The 25,966-nt window shown below is 38.4% G+C and overlaps 1 protein-coding gene and 1 long non-coding RNA gene across 2 annotated transcripts in view; one reads left to right on the top strand and one right to left on the bottom strand.

Moving 5' to 3' along the window:
* The window catches only part of LOC123871825 (axin), a 95,199-nt gene that overhangs the window by 15,448 nt on the left and 53,785 nt on the right, over window positions 1–25,966 (bottom strand). Inside the window, exon 2 of the mRNA XM_045915813.1 lies at window positions 24,641–24,686. The gene's annotated coding sequence lies outside the window, so the exon portion shown is untranslated. The remainder of the gene's footprint in view (window positions 1–24,640; window positions 24,687–25,966) is intronic.
* On the top strand, window positions 1,000–18,889 carry LOC123871870. Its single transcript, XR_006797357.1, has 3 exons — window positions 1,000–1,011; window positions 16,501–16,505; window positions 18,763–18,889. It is a non-coding gene; the product is annotated as an uncharacterized LOC123871870 (long non-coding RNA).

Below are 25,966 nucleotides of genomic sequence, written 5' to 3'. Positions count from 1 at the left end.
TCATTTATTCGACAAGTCACCCATCAAATTGCTTCCTGCAAAGTCTTATAGCCGATCTACCATTAACATGGACGATGTTCGCCTGTGGTCTAATCGTTAGTAAAATGTACCCGTTTAAATCACCTTAGAACCTTAGATACGTGCGGGATAGAAGAAATTCAGAAATAATATGCGTGCGGCGCGTTCGATCCTGACAAATGTGTGTACAGCTCCGATTCGAAGTTCGGACAGTACTGTTAAATCTTGGACAACAGTGCCGCTCGCTGTCGATTAAAAATATCGATTTTATTAATTGGCGTTATTAGTTTATATAGTTCATTGTTTTTAGAAATTAGCACAGCAAAGAGCCTGTATTATCGAATATCCATTAATAGATGTGTCACTTCGCGGTAGGTACATTTCATTTATACTCTCAGAGACTTTTTGACATTTTTATGCATAAAATGTCAAAATGCCAATGTCAAAGACTCGCACTTGACCGGGTTTTTTTATTCGAGTACAAGTTAGCCCTTGACTGCGATCTCACTTGGTGCCTTGGTGGTAAGATATAACATCAAAGCTCCATATCGTTCTGTTATACGGCATCATACCGAAACGCAATTGCTAGGCGCCACGGCTGTTGGTAGGTTGGCCGGCTCCGAAAGGGTGGACTTCATTATTCCATACTTAATTATGACATTTCTAACTAGCTTCCGTGACGAGTGCCATCAGAAAATATAGGCGGACTACACCCAAAGCTTGAAGTTCAAATCAAGCGTGGTTGAGCAGTAACCAAAGACAAAAGGGCACCCCCGGAACGTACTAATCACTTGTACGTATATCCGATCGGAAAAGGCATTAAAGGCAATAGTTTCAGTTTGCGGTGAACTGTTTGCGAGGACGGGAGAGGAGGCGGGGAGGGGAGGGGAGGGCGAAGGCGGCGCACATCAAAGGCGAGCCGAGACAAAGCTCGAGGAGCCTTTTAACTTTATTTAGCGGAGTGGTAAGTTTAGCCGGTCGCGAATCGCTCAGGTTAAAGAGTAACACACTCACTTTGAGCCAGGGCGGGGGTCAGGGCTGCCACTCGCGCCGACAACTAGACTAATGAACCGCCCCGTTGCAGTTTCTTGCAAAAATACACGTACAAAGTTGCGAGGCTTTTCTTTTGTCGTGTCAAAGGGGTAATTTGGAATCTTATCTCGTTTCAATAATGAGGAAGTGCTATCTGAAAAACGTCACCTTTAGCCAACGATATTATAAAACTCCAGATAAATAAAAAAGCTCATACATTCGTATTTGAAAACGTGAAGACAAAACCAAAACCTGCTTGTGTGTGACACGCATTGTGCGTAGTGGCACGGACTGCTCAGATAATACAATTGCGCTGTGTTTATACACAAATTTGGATAAAACGACACCTACGAGCATGCTTCAAATCATGGCGGCCCGATACCAGTCTATAGGTAATTAACAGGAACAATTTTGCGATGATCGTGAAAAAATCACGTCCGTACTGGCTTTACCTTTTGTACAACATTACATTCTTTGACCCTTCACAACTTTTGTAAAGCAGCTTTAGAAGGTGTTCGATCCGGTAGTCGAATGCTATGAATCAACTTGTGACAACAGTCTCCCCTCCCGCACCGCTCAACTACCGCAGAAGCCTCCTCTGTTATGCGCTCGGCTATAGGTACCTTTAGTGTTGAAGTCCAGTTTCACTAGTATTATTGGCGAATTACGAAATCGATCTGAAGCGTCAACCCTATGAGAGGGAGGCATCGCACCCGGCTGGTAATGCGGCCTTTGTCGGCATCCTTTGACGGTGATACTTATATACCATCACCTCAACTGAGAATAACCATTGACAATACGTTATTTTGCCTAAATTACCGATTCGCAAGATAAGCAGTTGATGCACAAAGTATGGGTTCTTTAGGGCAGAGCAGTCATATTTACTGACTGCTGAAATGGTGACATGATTCAATGTCAGACATAAGGCCCGAATCAGTTTATCAAAATTTTGACAAAATATTGCTGAATTCCAAATCCACTAGTATCAAGGTGAATTATGAAATCGATCTGAACCCTATATAAGGGGGAGGCATAATACCCGGGCTGTAATGCGGCCGCTCAGCGCGGTCTCCTTTGTCGCCGTCTTTTGACGGTGATACTGATATACCAGTTCCACTGATAACCATAACAGTTGACGATGCGCTTATGTAGCAGACATGCCAATTGGCAACTCCAATGTGGGTTGGTTGGTTTGGTATAGGTGGTTTCAACAAGAGCAAGCCGAATAATAGATTTGCTGTATATTGGCGAATAGCACAGTCAACCCTACGAGGGGGCGGCATGGCACCCGGCCGTAATGCGGCCGTACTGCGCGGCCTCCTTTGTCGGCGTCCTTTGACGGTGATACTGATATACCACCTCCACTGACAACAATGACGATTGAAGATGCGCTTATATAGCATTTGCAGACTTGCCAATTGGCAACTTCACCGTAGGCTGGTAACTTTGGTGTTAGCGCTTTTATGTGCAGACAATATGCCCACTGGTAACTCCAATGTAGGTTGGTGATTTTGGTATAGGTGCCAAAAGACGAATTATTGTTTGCAATGATGAATAAAAGCTCTTTACAACTTAACTATACTAAGTGGGGTATCAGTATAAAAAAATACCCGAGTACGGAACCCTCGGTGCGCGAGTCTGACTCGCACTTGGCCGGTTTTTTTTAAAATTCCGATACAAGCTAGCTCTTGACTGCGATCTCACTAGGTGGTAAGTGATGATGCAGTCTAAGGTGGAAATGGGCTAACTTGGAAGGGGTGTGGAAGTTTCATTAAACTCACACCCTTGATCGGTGACGCGGTATCGTACCGGAACGCTAAATCGCTTGGCGGCAGAGCTTTACCGGTAGGGTGGTAACTAGCCACGGTCGAAGCCTTTCACCAGACCAGACCAGAGACGATTTTAAAATAATAATAAATTCCCAAATTGCGCCCCTTCCATAAGATGGAAAATTCGTTATGAAAATGTTCTCATAGCCGCTCTACCCTTTAGCTATATTATCTCATCGTACAATAACGGTTAAATTGTCAATACTTTACTTCAACATTTATAGGGGCTTCTGTGTGATGCACTCGGTATTGACTATAGGGCGATTGATGAAACGATTAGGTGAAAGCTGGAATCGTTTGATCGGCGAACTGATCAATCACACTAATATTATAAAGGCTACTTTTTATCCCGGAAAATCAAAGAGTTCCCACGGGATTTTTAAAAACCTAATTCCACGCGGACGAAGTCGCGGGCATCAGCTAGTTAATCTATATAAATATCCTTTGAATTTTTATATTTAAATGGAAAAGCTGACTGACTGACTGACTGATCTATCAACGTACAGCTCAAACTACTTTCAGCCCGATCGGTCGATCGAGCTGCAATTTGGCATGCAGATATCTATTATGACGTGGACATATTCTGCTAAGAAAGGATTTTTGAAAGTTCAATCCCTAAAGGAGTAAAACAGGGGTTTGTGTGTCGTCCATGCGGACGAAGTCGCGGGCATAAGCTAGTACATAATATATATTTATTTTTTTCAAAAAAAAACCGACTTCAATAACCACAAACACTAAAAAGTAAAAAATAATTTAATTTATTAACGACTATTATGTACCGTCATCGATATACATCGATGTGTACCGTAGATTATTTTCCACTGGTATAGAATTAGCCACACTGACTGACTGACATACGAGTAAAGCTTATTTTAACCACTTACTAAGTAACCGGCCCTAAGTCCATATCAACATATTTTGGTCGCATAATCTTACAGTGTAATACAATTAACAAGTGTAAATTAAAAATTTATAACACCCCCGACGATCCAAAGTATCTGAGTTTTCCAAAACATCATTTTCAAATAAATAATTATGTATTTAGGCAACGTCCATCTTGACAGCTTGACATTTGTCTATTGACATAATATTATGAACCTAACGGTTATCTAACCTTCTTTTCTACAAGAAAACTAGAAAAGAGCTGATAACTCTTAAACGGCTGAACCAATTTTTTTAGATTATAGCTAAGAACACTCTCGATCAAGCCACCTTTCAAACAAAAAAAACTAAATTAAAATCGGTTCATTCGTTTAGGCGCTACGATGCCACAGACAGATACACAGATACACAGATACACAGATACACAGACACACAGATACACACGTCAAACTTATAACACCCCTCTTTTTGGGTCGGGGGTTAAAAACCCTAACAATTACCAACAAAATAAATTACCGCTATCATTTTAAATTCGATATAGGTACAAAGAGGTTACTTGAATACGATTATCTACCGGAAGGGCGGCCTAACCTTTGATGAATTAGCCACAACGACTCTACCTTATCAACTTAATCACTTAGGGCGGGCGTACACTAGTTTGTTAGGACACTGATCTATACTATCTATACTAATATTATAAAGAGGAAACCTTTGTATTTTTGTATGTTTGTATTGAATAGGCTCAAAAACTACTGGGCCGATTTCAAAATTTCTTTTACCATTACTTAGAGGGATTCTTCCGAATCCGTATAGGCTATATTTTATCCCGGAACATAGATAGGATTTTTCGTGGTAGTGTCCACCCGTGCGAAGCCGGGGCGGGTCGCTAGTATTTAATAAAGTGTGTCACTTAAAATTAAAATAGTGCGCTATTATCGTCTTTGTATTTAATCTTAAGAATCCATACCCTATTTCACTTATATTTTATTTAAACTTTTTATTTTCATTTGTGGTAATTTCTTTATCTCTGAAATACAACGATATAAAAATCAGACAGATCTATCCATATTAAAAGACTGCTTCCTGAGACCTGAGTCCTGACTGACTGTGACTATCTATAAATGCACAGTCTAAAACAGCAGAATTTAAAAACTTGAATTTTGCCAGGAGGTTCCTTGTATAACGTAGGCATAGGCACTCATTTAAGAAGATTTTTTGGAAATTCTACCCCTGCAAGGGCTCTTCTGTATTTTTCGGGGTTGTGCTTTGGTTTCCCTGTGTCACTTCGACCGTCTTCGATCCATTGTGATTGCCACCAATTTCCCAACCATAAGGGGGTTAAATATAGAACGCGTCGAATACCGCGACCGTGATCTACTTTTTTGGGGTGCACGATAAACGAACATAATTTTAATCTACACTGCTTCGCCAGTGTGCGCCTAGCCTTACATCTCTTCTAGCGTAAAGTTTCACAAAGGCAAATAATGAATTCTGTTTAGATTTGTTATGCACACAGCACCCGCCACATGGTTTTATAGTCAAATTCCATTTTTCAAAAGAGACAAGACTATGAGTCTTGTGGACCACAAAAGCTACAAGTACCTAGGTTGTGGTTGAATTGGATCTTTTTTGGGGTTCCGTACCTCAGAAGGAAAAAAGGAGCACTTATAGAATCACTTCGTTGTCTGTCTGTCCGTCTGTCGTGTCTGTCAAGAAAACCTATAGGGTACTTCCCGTTGAACTAGAATCATGGGCAGGTAGGTAGGTCTTAGCACACGCAAAGGAAATAATCTGAATAGTGAAATAGGGAATGTAGATAATAGAGGGAATAGTGAATCTTATTAGACATTCTACGTTTCATTCCGTTTGCCTCCGCAAAAGTCGAAACGGTCCCATATAAAGGGTGTGTGATAAAATTATCATGTCGCTAAATATATGTAGGTAATAACCTGATTGGTCTATCAAACATGTCTTCACATCACCCCGCTTTCGTGGAAATGTATCCTAACCCTTTAAGTTATTTTATTTGCGTTTTATATTAGAAAACAAGCTAACAAAATGTAAATTGCAATATGTATAACAATTCGTAATCAAAGGTATGGCATGGAATGATTACATTATGGCAACTAGGTGATGCCGGTATAGCTAATTCGTCAAAGGGCGCGTGGGCCTTTGTGCGAACTCGTGGTAATGACACTGCTCTCATTTCACTTATAGGCCGGCTTTACATACATATTAACATAAAGATGGAGTTACGAATTGTGGCGCAGTGTAGAGCGGGGCTTCACAGTTTACACACCTTTGAGAACATTGTGGAGAACTCTCAAGCATGCAGGTTGCCTTACGATGTTTACCTTCCCCGTTAAAGCGAGTGATATTTAATTTCTTAAGAGTGTGAAATCTGCCAATCCGCACTTTACCAGCATGGCGGACTATGGCCTAAGCTCTTCACATTCTGAGGGGACACCCGTGCTTAGTAGCACGGTAGAAAATCAAAGAGTTCCCACGGGATTTTAAAAATCTAAATCCATTTTTAACCCCCGACCCAAAAAGAGGGGTGATATAAGTTTAACGTGTGTATCTGTGTATCTGTCTGTGGCATCCGATGAACCGATTTTAATTTAGTTTTTTTTTGTTTGAAAGGTGGCTTGATCGAGAATGTTCTTAGTTATAATCCAAAAAAAAGAAAATTCTGCCGTTTGAAAGTTATCAGCTCTTTTCGAGTTATTACTGTAATGGGGCGTCTAAACGGGATATATTTTACGTCAATTTGTGGCTGCAATACTGTGGCCGGCAACATTGCTAGCAATACCAGCCACACTATGCAAAATTTTAAGGATGGCCCGGCATTATAGCCACATATTTTTTGGTATGTCAAAATGTTTTTATGTGTAGCCGGCGTGTGGCCGAACGATCGCCTCGCAATCGAAAATACTGCAATATATCTGGGCCATCTATATTGTTGTTCTGTTTTACTGTATATGCGCGTCCCTTTCTCCCTACGACGTGAAGTACTTTGCGTATAACTTTCTGCGCGACGTGAAGTGTGCTGCGAGTGCTGCGACGTCCATCGTGTATAAATCTGTCCATGGTGTGGGCTGTGGCGATATTCCGTGCTTAGGTATTCTACTTAGGTAGGGTCGAATCCACATTCGTGTCCTTTTTTTTCGTTTTTCTGCCAAAACAATGTAAGCGACTGCGATGAGCGTCATTTCGTCGGCCATTGTTGCTGGATTGTGTGGCTTATTAAAGGGTTCCGAATCAAAGGCCATACTATTGTAGCCATATTGCAACATGTTACCTTCAATTGATTGCTCAGCCATAAAATGCACTAAAATGTTTTTTTGATGGCTGGGCAATGTTTGCCAATAATTGCAACCACAAATTGTCGTAAAATATAGCCCGTTTAGATGCCCCTTAACCTTCACTTGTCGGGGGTGTTATAAATTTTAAATTTACACTTGTAAACATAAGTTGTACGGACAAATAGCAATAATTATAATGACGCTTTGGTCATTGGTACGGTTGCCATGCCAGCATTAGGATATAGATATGTCTAATTCGTCAAAGGGGTGCGGCGTCCTTTGTGCGGTTCTACAGAGAGCGGTTTAATCTCACTTACTTAGTAGGTACCTACCAGGTCTTGTTTCTTACATTTAAGACTCTTAAGCCTTCCTTCTTTCTCTGATGGAAAGGCTTTCGTCGACGACTGTGCAATTAAGAACACTGAAGTTCTTCGACAATATCTCTTGGAAGTTAACTGGATTATTCCATGTCTTCAGTTCGGTTAAGATGCCGGCTTCCTATTCGGGGGAGTCAGGAGTTCCGATCTAACTTTTCGGAGTTATGTGTGTTTTAAGTAATTAAATGCGAGCGTTCAATCACAGTATCGAGCTTCCGAAAAGTAACTACACGCCGATCGCTGACGCTAAAAGCATCATGTTTGCTGTGGACCCAAGGTGAGAGAGGAGACTAAAAACCGGCCAAATGCGAGTCGGACTCGCGCACCGAGGGTTCCGTACTAGTCGTATTCTTTTCGACATTTAGCACGATAAATCAAAAACCAGTATGCATAAAAATAAATAAAAATCTGTTTTGGAATGCACAAATTTAGCCCTTTCATATGATACTCCAATTGATATATTAATCTTACTTTGAAAGTTGAAAATAGATAGGTAATAATTTTATTTGTTCATAAACACATTTAATTTTTTTTATATGATGTACCACAAATTGACGGTTTTCGGATTTTTCTCCTTACGTGTGCTACAAAACCTAAGTACCTAAGTGCTGCTAAATTTCATGATTCTCGATCAACGGGAAGTGCCCTATAGGTTTCTTGGCAGACACGACAGACAGACAAGACAGACAGAAGTGATTCTATAAGGGTTCCTTTTTTCTTTTTAAGGTACGGAACTCTAAAACCTAAACAAATTATTGCAAATAAAAAATATTATGTAACATCAAGCTCTCAAAGAAAGATTCTAGGAAAAAGTAAAATAAAATATTGTAAAGCTGGAAGCAATGTAATTTTACTTTGACAAATGCATGCATTTCCAAAGGTATTCGTATTTATGTCGACAGTCCTTTGACTATACGAAACGAGTGATTTTGAAAGAATCATTCTATTGTCTAATAACTTTAGCTCCCGACTTCTGATAGATAAATAATACAGATAAGTAACTTACAGGTACTTACTTACTTACTTATCACCTGTAGGGCAGTTCGTCAAAAGTTCTGACGAAGGAAATGAGAGCGATGTGTCATTGCCACGAAGCGCCAGATAGAAGAGCGCACCCTTTGACGCATTACTCGTGCCGACATTCACCTATTTGCCATGCATTCAAAGGTTCACACCTTGCACTGTTTATAACGGCGCTGTCAATGTCATTTTCTCTATGAATAACTAATGCTACCATTGGTCTATGAAGCAAACAATAAATCCGCACTGAATTTTCGCCACTCCGATACAAATCGCGCCTTTAAATCACACTAATATTATAAAGGCGAAAGTTTGTGTGTATGTGTGTGTGTGTGTGTGTGTATGTTTGTTACTCCTTCACGCAAAAAATACTACACTGATTTGGCTGAAATTTGGAATGGAGATAGATAATATCCTGGATTAGCACATATTCTACTTTTTATCCCGGAAAGTCAAAGAGTTCGCACGGGATTTCTAAAAACCTAAATCCACGCGTGCGATGTCGCGGGCATCGGCTAATAATTAATTTATAAAATTATTCAAATCAGGCAACAAATTATCTCGTGAGCTTCTGAAAATAATGAGTAGGGCAGTGAGAGTGTTCGTCAAAAGTTGTGACAAAATAAATGAGGGCAAGATGTCATTGCCTCGAAGCGCCACAAAGAAGCGCGCCCCTTTGACGCATTACCCATACCGACATTCACCTATTTGCCATACATTCACAGTTCACACCTTGCATTACTGTCTTTGGCCTATGAAGTAGAAATATATCCGCATTCAGTTTCCGCTACTTCAATATAACTAGCGTCTTTAAATATTTTATAGAATTATCAAATCAGGCATATTTAAGTTCGTACAATCGTGCAAAGTCAAAGTCAAAGTCAAAATCATTTATTCAAAGTAGATACTATTGTACTCCTTTTGATGGTCGAAATTGTTAAATTTGTACGGAATAGTGGTGATAATTAATTACGTAACTTAAAACTAAAGCTACGAGGGTTCCAAGCGCGCCCAAGTCTGAGAAGAGCCCACAACAAACTCAGCCGGGTATTCTCTTTTTTTTATTACCACCACTTTACAAAACAAGTATTCAGGTATCATCAGTGAGGCAGAGAGTTCGTCAAAAGTTCTGACGAAAGAAATGAGAGCGGGGTGTCATTACCACGAAGCGCCACAAACAAGCGCGCCCCTTTGACGCATTACCCTATCGCCTACATTCACCTATCTGCAATACTTTCACACCTTTGTCATGATTTGTGAAATACTGTTACGCAAAGACCGATAAGAAATAATGACCTGATTAAAATGCTACGTAGGACCAAATTAAAAACTAAAACCTTAGTAAGTATAATTTATTCTTTTTAAACCAGTTTTTGAAAATTCCCTCGTCTTTGGTGATAACTCAAGAATTATCTATCGTACTTAACGGCTTTGAATTATTACAAAATATTACGTAAAGACAGATGTTGAATTGCATGGAGATGAGTAGGTACATAGGAATTAGTATGATAGGAAGTGGCTGGATGGGTAAGGCTGAGGACCGGGTGTGTGGCGCTCTTTAGGGAAGGCCTATGTCCAACAGTGGACCTCCATAGGTTGATGATGATGAGTAGGTAAGTACATATTTCCAAAAATTTGTCTACCTGTGTCTGGCTCCAGAGTCCCGATTGTTTATGTCCATGCAGACACGAAGATCGGTATCGAAGGACAATCAATTTCGCTAAAAAATAAACAGTAAGACCCTACTTTAACTAACCCGAATGCTTTGCTCGCGAGTTTAATTATTATTATTGCTCAGTATAGTTCCCAGAAAGAACGAGTATAAAAATCATCAAATGCAGATTATTTTCGTCATATCTCATTTCTTTGTGTTCCCTTCCAAGTACTGAGGCAGTTTATATAATACTTACACATCGCAGATCAAGTTTGTGAAGTTATTAGCTACTAGAGGATGCCCGCGACTTCGTCCGCGTGGATTTAGGTTTTTAAAGATCCCGGGGGAACTGTTTGATTTTCCGGGATGAAAAGTTGCCTATGTCAATTACAGGGACGCAAGCTACCTCGGTACCAAATTTCATACGAATCGATCAAGCGGATGAGTATTTAGGAGTCCCGCAGGAACTGTTGGTTTTTCCGGGATAAAAAGTAGCCTATGTCCTTCCCCGGAATGTATCCTAAGTCTGTACAAAATTTCATTAAAATCGGTTCAGCGGTTGAGCCGTGAAAGCGTAGCAGACAGACAGACACACTTTCGCATTTATAATATTAGTATGGATTCAAAATCTGTGTGAGACTGGTAAGTGAAATGAGAGCCGAGTCATCGCGTTGAGTCGACTCAAAGGATGGCGCAACCCTTTGACGAATTAGATACCCTTTGACGATCCCTCTGGCGCAGGTGTGAGCAAAGAGGACTTATAGGTGAGAGGTCTCGGGTTTGGTTCCCAGCAGGAGCAATTTGGAAAATATTTTTTAATGTCAACTCCATACAACAAAACTCCGTGAAATGAGTGAAGATGAGAATAACTGTATGGACATGGGAGATCACAACCAAGAACTATCACGAAATCAAAGAAATAAACCCAAGTTTTTCTAAAGGAATTCCATGAAAGCTTTCGCAAAATTGCAAAAATATTAATTGCAAATAAGGTGGCGTAGCATGCTAAGACAGGAAGATTTCTATTATAATATCGTTGATAAGATTTTGTGGGGCATAATATTTACTCGTAAGTATTAGAAGATCCAAGGCCATAAGCAAAAATAACTGAGTAGGTAGTTTAAGAACCCGGTTATTAAACCAAAGAAATTCCTTGAACACGGCGCACAGTCGTCGCTTAAGCAAAAGCGGCTAATGGTGGGAGCGACGAAATTGATTTCGCGATGATCAAAAGAATCAAATTCTCAAAGGAAGGTAATTTATTTGACCGCCCGCCCGCAGACCACGCGGCGACGACACTCGCTAAAGTACACTTTTCGATAAAGCTTGAATCACACGCAACGCGAAATATGCTACCGAGAATGGTGCTTACAATTTGCAGCCCAAATAGACCGTAGCCTGTGCTAGGGTTGCAGCTGACAAAAGTTTGGCATGCAGATATCTATCTATGACGTTTAAATCCGCTATGAAAGGGTTTTTAAAAATTAACTTCTATGGGGTCAAAATATGGGTTCCAAATTTTGTGTTATCCACGCGGACGAAGTCGCGGGCATAAGCTACTCTATACTTAATATTATAAATGTGAAAGTGTGTCTGTCTGCTAGCTTTTCACTGCCCAACAGTTTAACCGATTTTGATGAAATTGGGCACAGAGTTAGCTTACATGCCGGGGACGGGCCTAGGCTACTTTTTATCCCGGAAATGAAAGAGTTCCCACGGGATTTATATGGAATTTGATACAGAGGTAGCTTGCGTCCCGGAAATTGCTATAGGTAACTTGAAACTTCTTATACCGAAAAAGCAAAGAGTTCCCACGGGATTTTGGAAAACCTAAATCCACGCGGACGAAGTCGTGGGCATTATCTAGTAATTCTAGTAATATACATATAAAGTGAAGTCTCTAAGTATATCAGGTATGACTTAAAGTAGGTTAACAAAGTTACCACGAAGCACGCAAAGCAAATCACCGCCAATGGTAACAGTATTACCTTTCTACGTTACTAGACTATTTCGATGCGTGTACCTCGCCTACGTACGACACTCGCATATCGAAATAATTACCTTCGTTACCCGTTACCGACTACGCTAATGAAGTATTCCTGTAATGTAATAACTATTGACAGTAAGAGCCAGTGTTCGGGAGGTACGCAATGTCTTTACAACCTTAGCAACTATTTTTGCACCTACATTAGGAATATGTACTTTGTAAGTTCCTAGACAGATTTTTATGGAGAACTCAGGCTTGACCAAAAGATTGACTGTGCCAAAATTGTTTTCACAAAAAAAGATCTAAAGGTTCCCAAGACAGTTTCCCTGTATCTCCTATGGTTTTGGATTTCCCATAATGTTCCAGTTAAAAAAAAAGACACTGTATATTAAATAAACAATTTTTATTTACTTTTCGGAGGTTTTATTATTATTATCTACCTATCCCAATTTTAAGCTACCACACGTTTAAAAAATTAAAACCTAATAAGTTTGCTAGTCACTAGCTCTTAATCTATAAGTACCTGCTAGTTAAGAGGGCTCTCTCCGTCACTCGTTTCATACAATCGTAGTTCCCATTTCATTTAAATATTAAGCAACCAAAGTCCATGAAATTTTGCAGACATATTCTAGAAACTAATATCTATGTCTGTGGTTTTCCAGATTTCTGTTAAAATATTCGGTTACAAAGTTACGCGGTCTTAAAAATTTTCATACAAATCTTTGAGCCCCTGTAATTTTAAAACTACATATTTTTAGAAAAATCTAAAACACCACAGACACAGATATTAGTCTCTAGAATATGTCTGCAAAATTTCATGGACTTTGGATGCTTAATATTCAAATGAAATCGGAAATAAGATTGTATGAAACGAGTGACGGAGAGAGCCCTGTTAATCTAGTTATACTTAGGCTATAAATGGCATGTAAATTATGTGACATAATCGAGTTTGCGCTAATGTTCCATGTGTTTGAGGTCACGTCCACGTATTGTCGCTCAGTGTTCAATAGGAAAAAGGAAAAGTATTGCCACTTCACACTCTCGGACAGCTATGGAGAGGCTAGTGACTTTGTGGAGCGAAATCTGCAACTTTGGAGAGCATCAAAGCTGCGCAGAGGGTGCTTGTGTAGTGTTGGTCGAAGGCCTAATTTTTACGATACACTCTTTGACTATAAATTTTCGATTTATTACAGTATTATATATATTATATTTACTAATTTAGGGCCGATTTTTCAACGAACTTTTGACAAATTTCCTACACAAAAACCGTCTCATTAGTTTTTATTTAGTTTAGCAGTGATAACCTTGTGGTTAAGACGTCGGTTTCGTACCTATTCTTAAATTTGTTGTGAGCTTCTTCTCAGACTAGGGCGCTTTTAGAACCCGCTTAGCTTTAGCACCTGAGTTTCTGGCTTTAGTTTTGAATTTGTGCAATTAATTATCACCATGTTATCAATTATCTTAAAATACAATAAAAGACGGACTTCGTCTGCGATGGCGTTTGCTGGCGCGCGTGCTGTGCTTGTTTGGAGTGTTTTTTTTTTGTTAAGAGTGGCTGGTTTTTGTGTTAGTTGGTGTTTTTTGGTGGTGGAACTGACTGGGAAGCGCTCTAAAGGGGCGCCGCGCGTATGTCGGCGGGCGCTGGCGCAGACGGAGTCCATACTTGTATAAATTCAATAACTTGAAAATATCACAAACTTGACATTGGCTAATCAGAGTAAAGCCAGATTTAAAGAAAAAAATAAAAAAATAAAAGACAGTCAAAGAGTGTACAATCATTGTACATTTCACATACATACTCGTACCTCAAAGTTTTCGGAATTATGTGCGAAATATCACTGTAAGTGTGGAGGAGGGAAAATATCGTAAAAAAAACCTGCATGCCTGAGATTTCTCCATAATGTTCTCAAAGCTGTGTGAAGACTGAAGTCTGCCGATCCGCACTTGGCCAGCGCGGAGCTGGCCTAAGCTTTTTTCTGACACTGGCCTAAATCGCAGGGGCCAGGCAGCCGCTGGATTCAGGCGGCGAAAGACCGTGTAGAAGTCTCTACAAGAGACATATCCAGACGGTTGATTATGATTTCATGATTATTTTCCTAATTATAAATACATATATAGAATCTTATCGTTGGATCTTTGATTTGTCGGATTACAAGGTACTCTTTTGTAAAAAACGCCGGACTACAGGAGTTCTTACGCAGTACTCTATAATCCGACAAATTCGATAGTCCGACACTGCCCTGCAAAACGTTTGTCGGATTACCGGGGGTCCACTGTATTTTATAAACTGCTAGGGCCTTTAAAGTAAAATTTCCTAAAGGTAAAGAAGTTTTTTACTTTGCGTAATTTACTTTTTGTGTTCCGTTGTTTGAATCTGTTTTTAGGAAGCCATTGCGTTGTATGCGCAAAGTTTTTAAAAGGAGCCTATTGTTTTTAAAGGCGGCGGGCTCACGGAAAAAGGTTGAACTGAAAAAAGCGTCATTATCTTTTAGAGGCTACGGCTGAGAGGCGTATTTTACGTTTTTAACTCCTAAAGTGTTTTCGTAACTGAGGGTTATGTAATCTTTACACCGGTTACCTATAAAGATTAATGGTTAAAGCTTAGATTAAGGATTGGTCGTTTATTCCAGAGACCAATCCTTAATCTAAGGGTTAAGCAAGTAAAGTAAAGTAATACAAGTTTTCTAACCCTGGACCCACATCAATTAGTGCCTGATCATTTAAGTGACCGTGATATTATCGTAAATTGATGGATTTTATAATGTAAATTTTCTCTTTTTGATATGTACCTAATAGTTTGTATCAAAATTAGAATAAGAATTTGTACGGGTTTGCACGGCAGATTGTAGTACTGTTTTTATTACCAATGTACCCACTAAATCTACGCAAATAAAGGCTATAACAGCTCAAAAGCACCACATAGGCTGCTTCCGTTGTAGGATTAAATTTCTTATTGAACAGTAAAATATTCCCTACACATTGCGATTTGCGAGCAATGTCGAATATTGTGAAGCTATCGAAATTTTGAATCATGCCAACCGACATGCGGACAACGCAGGACGATATGCAAAATATTTCATATCGGGGTGATTCGTGAGCAAAATTCAGAGATATGAATAAGCGGAATTCGTCGTGGACCACAGGAGCTGTGGTCAAGACGCAGGAAAAATTTTCTCGCCTCACCGACTATGACGCGTGCCTATACGCTCCGACAATTCGAATATTTCTGCAACTTCACAAATGGAGGGTTAGTACCTAACTCATCTTATTTTGGCTACTCAACTATCCTATATGTAGAAGTATACTTAAAGAAAAATTTTTTTTTTTTTCAAAAATTTTTAGGTCTTTCGAAGCCTAAAGTGAATCTACTAGCACATCAAGGCTATTATACAATTCGATCAATAGTGTTTTGAACTGTTTATTGAAAAGTATCTCAGCCTATTGTTTACATAACTAAAATGCTGCTAAAAATATTTTCCCGCAGAAATTACTCTAATTTATGTTAAAACTTGAAAAATAATCGTCGTTTATCGCCTTGTGATCGTCATTTTCTTGATCGTCTTCCGTACAGTGTTGACGTTAATGATAATTAACTATGTTAAAAATAAATTAAAATCATGATTTTTATTTAATTATTCTCTTTAATAACGAATTTATAGCCTTATAAACTACCGCTATACAAAACATCACATCATTTTATTACTACAGTCCTAGACTCTATCATAGTTGCTTAGTGACAAAGGTGCGTGGAAGTAACCGGCTGAGCTTTCAGTTGCCCACAAGATGACGTAGTCGTAGGTATTGTTGCATTTTTTTTAAATAATAAATAGCGAGCAAACCAGCAGGCGTCACCTGATGTTAAGTGATTACCGCCGCCTATGAACATTTGCAGCACCAGGGTAACCGCTGATGCGTTGCCGGCCTTTCAGGAATCTCTTGGTTGGCGTTTGCAAAAAGTTCAAGATCGAATCCTTCGAGCGCGATTTTCATACAAATCTTCGAGCGGATGCAACTTTGAAACAACATACCTAATTTTTTTTTACGGAAATCTGGCAAACCACAGACAGATATTTTATGTACTTATTGAAAATGTATGTAAAGATAGTAAATTTTGCACGCCATGTCATGGCAGATTGTGATACGTACCTACTTAAAATTTATGTAACATCTTTTTTACTTACAATCTTGCAATAAATGAAATACTAAATGAAATACTAAGATATTAATTTGTAGAGCGTGTCTATGAAACACCAAATAACTTCGTTCATGCAAAAATATATTATGTAGGTACATCGCGCTGGAAGGACACTCAAGGTTTTTTCCAAAAATACTGCATTGCGGATATAATCTGATATTTCGAACCGACTTCGTTAATTATAAAAATACAATACGAAAGCTGGCGTTTAATTGAAGGTTTTACAATTCAAAAAACCAATCGGGAGTGTTGAAGTGCCACCTTCCGTTCCGAGCCGGCACCAATTTCTTATTCCATTTACCCCGTAAAGGGATCCCTAGAATGAGATGACAGCTTGAAGCTGGTGGCAGGAGATTTACCTTCTACCTGACTAGCAAAGATCTTGGTCATAATTTTGATCTCAGTACTTCAAGGAGCCGATTTTTTTTAAAAGAAATCTTTTGCACGCAAGTGTAAATTAAAAATTTAAAACACCCCCGACAATTGAAGGTTACAGTAATTAACTAGAAAAGAGCTGATAACTTTCAAACGGCTGAACCGATTTTCTTGGATTATAGCTAAGAACACTCTCGATCAAGCCACCTTTCAAACAAAAAAAAACTAAATTAAAATCGGTTCATTAGTTTAGGAGCTACGATGCCACAGACAGATGCACAGATACACACGTCAAACTTATAAAACTCCTCTTTTTGGGTCGGGGGTTAAAAAATCCAATTGAGCGTGTTGAAAACGTTGGCGTGTCTCCTTCTGTTCCGAACCGGGGGGATTTCTTCATTCCATTTACCCCGCGAGGGGAAATTGGACGTCGCACGTGCTGCACGGGTCACTCTCACGTGGCTAAACACGTACTAAGACCTACTGAATACAGAATAGGTATAGATTCTGTGGCGTACAATTATAGGCTTCGAATTCGAAGTGAGGGGTAAACATTCGTTATTTAGGTTATTAGTAAGTTAGGTTACCTATTTACTATCATTATTAAAAATGAGTATTTTTTTTAAATTTACAATTTAGGTTGAACTTTTGCATTTGCGTAAGCAGTGCTCTTTAACCTGCACGAATATCAGATTAAAGATCCAAAAGGGCATATTGAAACATTGAAGTCACTGTGTCTATAAGTTTCAAATAAAAAGTTTCCAAAAGTCGCATAATTAATTTCGCGTTTAAGTCGATTTATTTTTACGTAAATCGGTTTTTAAAATCCAATATCCAACCTACCGGCACACAGTCTATTACCTATTTCTAATCAGAAAAGATTGGTGAAATGAATAAAGAAAGTACCCGCAGGCGGGCATCCATCCAATCCGACAATCCGCATTGTTTCCCCAATTGCAGGCCTGATTAAACTCTTTAAACCGTCTCCAGGTAAAGAAAACTGCAATCAGCCGTAGAATGAAATACGGAATCCGAACCCTCGGGGTTTTAGAATAATGGGATTCGCCTTAATCTTGAGGAACAATGAAGGCTTGCGAGCGACGTTTTGCATACAATGTCTCGTCGCGTGACAGCTCGAATGAGCCGGGATGGGGAAAGAGTGACAGATCGTTTGCGGTTTTCTGGTTCTCTTTTAGTAATTAGGGGCAGGTGCACTGATGCTCGTACACGTATATTTTTTGCAATAAGACTATTGTTGGGAAAAAATCTTTTAACTCCGGGGTAAGTATGTCCTAAGTTTGTTTCTTTGCAAAAAAGATATGAACTTTGATAACATAGATCTGGAGTCTCAGTTTGTGTGAGACTGGTATTGACTGTAAAGGTACGATTTAGGAACTAAGGGTGAAATTTATAGCGCGCACTTTGATTTTGCTCAGACTTAAGATTGAGTTAAAACGAGACAGATTTATGTGAAAGATATACATCTGTCTCGTAATAACCCTGTCTTAAGTCTAAGCAAAGTTAGAGTGCGCTCTATACATCCCTAAGAAGAGCATAGTAACGTTAAATACCTAAAAATATTTCTAGACAAGCAAAAATCAAAACCGGTCTACACACATACCTAGTTAGTAATACAATATCACCACAAAATGTTTTAAATAGATTATATAGAATATCCAAACAATTAGTTACGAAATACGATGCAAAAGGTTGCGGTTAAAACTGATTTAGTTTTGTCATCGCTTCCAAATAAAACTCTCTACGCCAATCGACAGGTTCGATAGGTTTTCACCGCAACGTATCAAAAAACGTGCATCAAACGTCTCGTCAGTGTCAGGATGTGGTTCTGAACTTCGACTCTTGAATGGTTTTTCGAGTAAACATAACTCGCTCACCGCAGTTGGCGTTGTCTGTCATTGTGTGTGGGCAACCCATAACCAAACAATAATACCTGATGCTAATTTTAATTGATTTTACAGAGCAAAAGTAGTCATTAGATGGATTTATGGTACCTAACCTACCCTTCCAATCCGTAACGAAGAAATCCGTAGAAGAACCAGAGCGGCCGGACACAGCCTAACGAATTAGCCAGCTGAAGTAGCAGTGGGCAGGTCACGTCTGCGGCAGAACTGATGGCCGCGAGCTGGGGCAACTTGTTCTGGAGTGGAGACCGCGTATCAGCAAGCGCAGTGAGGGATGACCTCCGACTCGCTGGGCTGACAATTTTAAGAGAATCGCGCGAAGTGGGTGGATGAGGAAGGCGGAGGATCGTGTGTGGTGGCGCGCTTTCGGGAAGGCCTATGTCCAGAAGTGGACGCAAACAGGCTGATTGATTGAAGCTACCCCTCTAATTTGCTTTTCTGCAGTAAAATAAATAGCAGAGATCTTTGGTTAAGAGTCATTTTTAAAATGTGCATTGTTCATATTCATTTTTAAAATTTACGCAAATAAAACAGTAATGAGCGTTAATTGAGGACAAAAAATTATACTTACAAAAAAATAAAGGAAAATACATTACGAACAACGTTTTAAGAGAATTTAAAGATAAGTACAATTTTGATGATGAACATCATTAAAATATGAATTAAGTATGAATTTAATGGAAGCAGTGGTTAACTAAGCCAATAATTGTCGGTCCTATTGCTGACATTTAACTTTTTAATGAGAAATTATGAACAAAAGGTAGAGAGGGTACAACGAAAATGATTTTCATACTTTCCGAGACTGCGACGCCTTTGGAAAGCACTCGGTGGTATGGATGATTGGATTGATGAATAAAAGATCCGGCAATTTGTATAATATACGGCGCGGACAATTATGCGCCATTCAATTATTATGGCCTCGAACAATGGAGCTATGGAGATTCTAAATAAAAAATAATGCACGAGTTTTTAATGGCAATACTTAAAATTAAAATATAATGTGCTTGCTAAAATTAAAGCTTTATTCAAGTTGATTAAAAGTAAACTATTTTCAATATTTACAGTTTACACCCTGTAACAGAATACTTAACTGATCCTGGTAAATATCCTAGAAATAGGAAGAAGTATACCAAAATGCTGGCAAAAATAACAAACATTTAAATCAAGACAAATGTAAATAGACCTAGAGTCCATAATATTATTATAAATTTTAAAAGAAATCTGTAATTATAAAACCGTCGTCAGGTTTTTCTTGTTAACATTTCATTGAGTTCGAGATCATTCACGCGTTTAATTGTACCTGACGTACGATTATTTTTCACGATGGAGGGTTGGAATTACTAACCCGTGCAGTTACATTTTTCTCGTCGTACAAACGGTACTATGATACATAGGTACATATCGCTGGATTTCGAGAGTTTTACTAAATATTTTACTTTCCAAATGCATTACATATCTATAAACTGTTGATAGTGAGCGACTTTTAGAAAAAATGATGTCAATACATATATTATTATTGGCAGAGCTGATTGACTAAATCTCAGCTGTTGCACTATTGTCGTTCCTATTCCTAGCACCTTTGCGCTTTGTTGGAGGGGAAAGGGGAATTAAAATTAGTCATAATAAAATTAACATGGCCAATATTCTTGAAAAAAAATATTTTGTGTTACACTAAGGTTTTATAAAAACATTGTTTTTATCCAGAGGTAATTAATTATTATGTTTGGAGTCAACCAATTTTTATTCAACATCAGGTAAGTATGTTAATTTATTTTATATAAATATAATTCTATCGTAAAAGCTATTAAAATAAATTAGCATTTCATTACACATAAATAAACCCTAAGCCAATACAGACATATTTCGACATTAAAATGTTCATAAATATTAAAATTAGCAACAATATAGACGGGGAACAATAGCGGGCCTCGGCACGTCCCCTGCGGGACCGCCCGTCGAGTGACGCGGACGCAGTCAGGTGCATCTGCGGTTGACATCTATGCCGCTCAGCGCCGTGAAATGAATATTTATTTGTTATTGCTATGGACGCAAATGAGGGCTTGTCTCGCACAAGTACGTTACTACTGTGTGAAATGGTGCAGACGACATCCTTTCTTCATATTGAATTCAACGATTTTGCTTTATATATATAGGTTTACTGAGAACAATTGTTATTGTAGCATATGATTTTCATAGAATTGAAATACTGTATGAGTAATTAAATTTTTAGTCCGCGTGAATTTAGATTTTTCCGAGATCCCGTAAGAATTATCAAAATCATTAGGGTTACGTTATAGAGATAAATGCTAATTCAGTTCTACCCAAAGTGCGAGCTGCCCTAATTAAGTGAATTAAAAGTAGTGTTTTTTTTTTTTTGCTTTTCAGATTAGACAAAACATACCTACTTACTGAAAAACACGTACTTCCTGGCTTAAGAGCCAAAAAAAAACTAGGAGTATCAAAATACGAAACACGAAAATACAAAGTAGGAATATACGAAGGATCTGGAATGTATTGAGCTTGATTTTATATAACCAAACAGAGTATCTTCAATATGTCTTCTCAATATGAATGTGATCATCCTATACGCAAAATAAAGTTCGAAAGGTTATTCGAGATCTCATTTACGTTCGTAGACTGTAGGTTACTACTTACAAAGCGATACGCGGTAATCATATTGCCGAGATGTGAAAAATACGAGAGTGCACATTTCTTACACTAATCATACCTTACCTTACCTATAATTCATGTAGATTTATATAAAGGAACCAATAAACATTCGTTGCAATTTTAGAAAATATCACCAGCTAGAAATATGATAATTTTAGTGCATTAACTTGTGCTCAAAATATTTATTAATTTTTAAAAACTCAAAAAAAAATTACCACCATTTGGTGGTAAATTTGTCATGTTTAAGCATCCAACATATTTCTCAAATAATAAAATTTAGATCACTCAACTAGTTTGTTGACTTAATTCATCTATTGCAGCAAGGCGAATCAAGCATACTAATAAGTAAGTAGATTTAAAGACCCTTTAGTAATTTGAGAAAAAAAGAACAACAACAGACCATTTCGTGCGATTTACACCTAATCAATTCTACTACGGCACCGAAACTGCTATATTACAGAAGACTAAATATTTTATCTCAAAATTAAATTAATAATATAATTTAGAATAGTGCCACGTTGGGCGTCAATTTTAAAACAATAGCAAACGTGAGACAGTTCTATGTTAAACTTTAGTTTCCCTTAGTTTACTTAAAAGGTAAAAAAGTAGATTCTGATTTCTGGCTGAAACGCGTAAAAGGCGCACTGTACGCGACCCATACGATACGAGTACGACATTGTTAATGCGAACTGACAATGAAATCATGATTGTCAAAAAGCTAACTCGAGAAGGTCAACAGCGCCGGACCAACGAAAAACATTTCGCCGAGATGATTTCTGCAATTTTAAATCTTTTAAATCAGCTAAGGAAAACTAGAGTGTAGCCACTATAGCTAATTTGCTACACAACGTATTCGTTTTGTCCCCGTTCAGCGCTGAGCGAATTATCTTTTCTAACAATAAAAGGAGGCTCAGCACGTAATGGGAAGTCCGAAACCTATTATCCCAATATAAAGGTCCATCGTCCACTTCAACAGCGGCACAATGCTTTAATCTGCCGCGTTATTACACCGGCAAGACGTTGCAAAGCCATTGTGGACACAGTATAATTGTCAGCGAAGTCTCCCGGGATAGAAGAGTTGAGAGGCTTTATTCTCGCTTGTCTGACTCACTTTGTAGTGACGGGCAAAATTATTGTGATATAAAAGTGGGCAAGCGGTGAAGATGCGGCTTTTGATATTAAAATGAGCTACTGTAATGTGAGAAGGTAAACAATAGCCTCTTTTAGAAGTTGTTTTTTATTTATCAACCTAATTGTAGACGATATCGCTCAATTATGATTTTAAGACGTATCTGTCTTAAATTAGTAAGAGAATAATAGAAGAACTTGAGTAAATCTAAATCTAAGATTTTTTAGGTAAATGATTTTCCTATAGGAGTATTGGAACACCCCAATCCTAATGTACCCCGCTGTACGTAATTGATTCCCCAAAATAGTATAAGGTTCTAACGTCTAGTGTTAACGTCACTTGATCAATTACCTCACTTGAGATTCAACATATTCATGCTCAGGACACATATTAAAAAAGTCGAGCTTTTTCAACGGTTACATACCTATGAAATGATGGTATGCTTAGTTCTTACCTACTAATTCTATATATTGGTAACATATAAACTGTATGCACTGTCCATCTTCATAAAGTGCACACATATTATTACGTAAGTATATGAAATAGAACCCAATTTGAGGACGAAAAATAAAATAAAATATCCAAATCTCATGTACATTTCACTATTATAGAGTTTTATTTATACAGCTTAGGTAATAAACAAAAATCTCCCGACCGCTAGACACTACGAGAAAGATCTCGCAAAAAATAAATGGAAAAAGAAATGAAAAGGAAATTAGATAACAAGAAATTTCTCCTGGAAACGCAGCTGCTCGTACGCTATCTGTAATTGTGCAAAATGGTGCTTAAAATTTTCCATTTCAAAATAAATCAACAGAAACAGGCCTACGGAATGAAGACAATATTTTCATGGATGAAGCGGAAAACGACAATTTAGAGAATTGTATAACTCAAATGTTGCTATAGAAAGAAGTAGGTATCCATTAAATATTTTCGAAGGTCGAGGGAATTCTAAATAACGAATTTTTAAATCTAGTTTTAGGCACAAATATTTCTGCACACCTTTAGAAATGGAACAAAGCGCGATCAAATTAGAGAACTTATTCCGTGAAGCAAAAATTTAAAAAAAAGTCAACTTGCTTCAATGAAAGAAATGTTCAAATCAGGCTAGTTTCATGAAAAAAGTTCACACAACATTTTGTATTTAAGTTTAACCGCGCTTGTAGCCTAACAAAGCGCTTTTCGACTGGAGCCTCATTTCTTAGCGATATTCATAGCAGTTTCTACGACTATACGGACTGGGGCCAACCACGCACTACTGCGACTACCGTTGCGTTGCTGACTCGTACGCGGGACCCTGAAGTGTTTACCACCAAAACCTTACTTTGCACTGGAAATTAAGCGGTTTTGGGTTGAAATAGAGGCGACATTAGCTTGCTCGGCAACAGCGCGCCGCGCAATCCGCGGTGATTGTCCCTCAGCACTCGGCATTCACGTCTCCCTCGACCGGCATTATGCCTCTAATGTCACTTAATTTGCCGTCTAGAGCCTCCTCAGGTGAATGCAGCTTACGAGAGCTGGTTTAATATAAAAATTCGCTCGTTTTTTTTTCTCCCGTGACGCGGGATTATACGTTTTACTGTTGCCTCTTTTGAGAGTAAACGCGTAGAAGTAATGGGATTATGAGATCGGTAGTTTTGGTTTTCGCTAGGGAGGTTTTAAAGGGAAATTAAATTATATAAAGCTAAATTGAAATCAAAATCACAGGCACGATGGCGGAGTGAAATTCAAACGACATTTTAAAACTGCGGCTGTAAATATTTGCCTAACTGATGGTTACTAGCTACTACCCATTAGTTCAGAGATTGGTAGCAAGCACATTATTGACAGTGATAAAATTAAATACAAAACGTAAAATAACATGATTATACCGTGATGCAATTGAGAATGTTGTTCATAATGAAAAGGAATGAACAGCTTCACAATCAATTAAGGGAGTAAAAAATAACAGCTTTTGTGTCAGTCAGCGTTATTGGTAACGGAAAACTGTTCGAAAAGCGGATTTAGTTGTTAATATAATTGTTTTAACGAATGGGCGAAACTGCGCTACACAGCAATATATTGCTGATATCTTTGTTTTTTTTGTTGTGTGAGTAGGTACCTATATGATTTTTTTTTTGTTACCAAGTGTTTGTTGGTGGCGACATAACTTTCGGTACAAGTTCATGATCGACAAAACTTTTAACTTAATACAACGAATAAAATTTATATGCAGGTAAAAGGTTGTCAAAAATGTTAAAATTACCTTTGAACTTTAGCTGAAAGGTGCCGTATATGAGGAGAATATCATCCTGTGGACAAAGAAATATTACAGTTAATATTGTACAAAATATAGTAAACACAATCATGTTTTTAACATAATTTATAACTTTGTAAAAAATATGTATATACTTATACCTATTACATATTCATATTATAAATATGAAAGAGTGTTTGTTTGTCAGTCAGTTTTGCCGCAACGGAGGAATAGATCGACATGATTTTTTGCAAAAACCTAAGGAGCGACATAGACTACTTTTATCCTGGAAAATCAAACAGTTCCTACGGAATTTTTGAAAAGCTAACCAAACGAAGTCGCGGGTAAACATTACTCATTTTTGGCATTATTGGTCGAAATTAGTCGAAAGCTAATTAGCGCCGCTAACTAGTATAAGTAGTATAATAATATTGTGATAATATGTAATACTAGCTGACGCCCGCGACTTCGTCCGCGTGGATTTAGGTTTTTCGAAATCCCGTGGGAACTCTTTGGTTTTCTGGGATAAAAAGTAGCCTATGTGCTAATCCAGGATATTATCTATCTCCATTCCGAATTTCAGCCAAATCCGTCCAGTAGTTTTTGCGTGAAGGAGTAACAAACATACACACACACACACACACATATACAAACTTTCGCCTTTATAATATTAGTGTGATTATGTTACATGATATTATGTTACATTTTTCCGTGTTGATAATTTCTAAGGTGCAGCAGTTAATCTAGCTTTAGTTTTTGAACGAAGTTTTGTTTAAACAGGCACTGAGGTAAACAATCGCTCTACCCAAACAAGAGAACCGGATGCAGCGCCGTGGATCCCAAGTAGTGAGCAAAATAAACAAGTCGGATATCACGACAATCAGCTAATGGCGGATCATCGCGCTGTTTGCTCAGCCATCCAGGCTCGAGACGCAGGACTCAGCGCGGTGTCGCATTAAATCATTAGTAATTAAGGTAATCATTTAATTCGTTGAATAATCCAACTCAAAACGAAATCATATCACCATCAGCAGCCGATAGACGGAAACGATTTGATTTTTGACATGCGAGAGAGAGCCGGAGAGCGTACTTTTTCTCGGAAAATCAAAGCGTTCAGTCCAGGGTCCTAGAGTCCCCACGAGATTTCAAAAAACCTGTATAAATCCTAGCGGACGAAGTATATAAAAATAAGAACCGAAACCGAATAAGAAAAATCATCATCATCATCATCATCATCATCAGCCTGTGGACGTCCACTGTTGGACATAGGCCTTCCCTATAGAGCGCCACCACACCCGGTCCTCAGCCTTCCTCATCCAGCCACTTCCCGCCAGC

Source organism: Maniola jurtina, chromosome 14 (assembly GCF_905333055.1).
Source record: "Maniola jurtina chromosome 14, ilManJurt1.1, whole genome shotgun sequence".
Lineage (NCBI taxonomy): Eukaryota > Metazoa > Arthropoda > Insecta > Lepidoptera > Nymphalidae > Maniola > Maniola jurtina.
The sequence above is the reverse complement of the archived record's forward strand: the minus strand, read 5'-3'. Positions and strand labels throughout refer to the sequence as shown.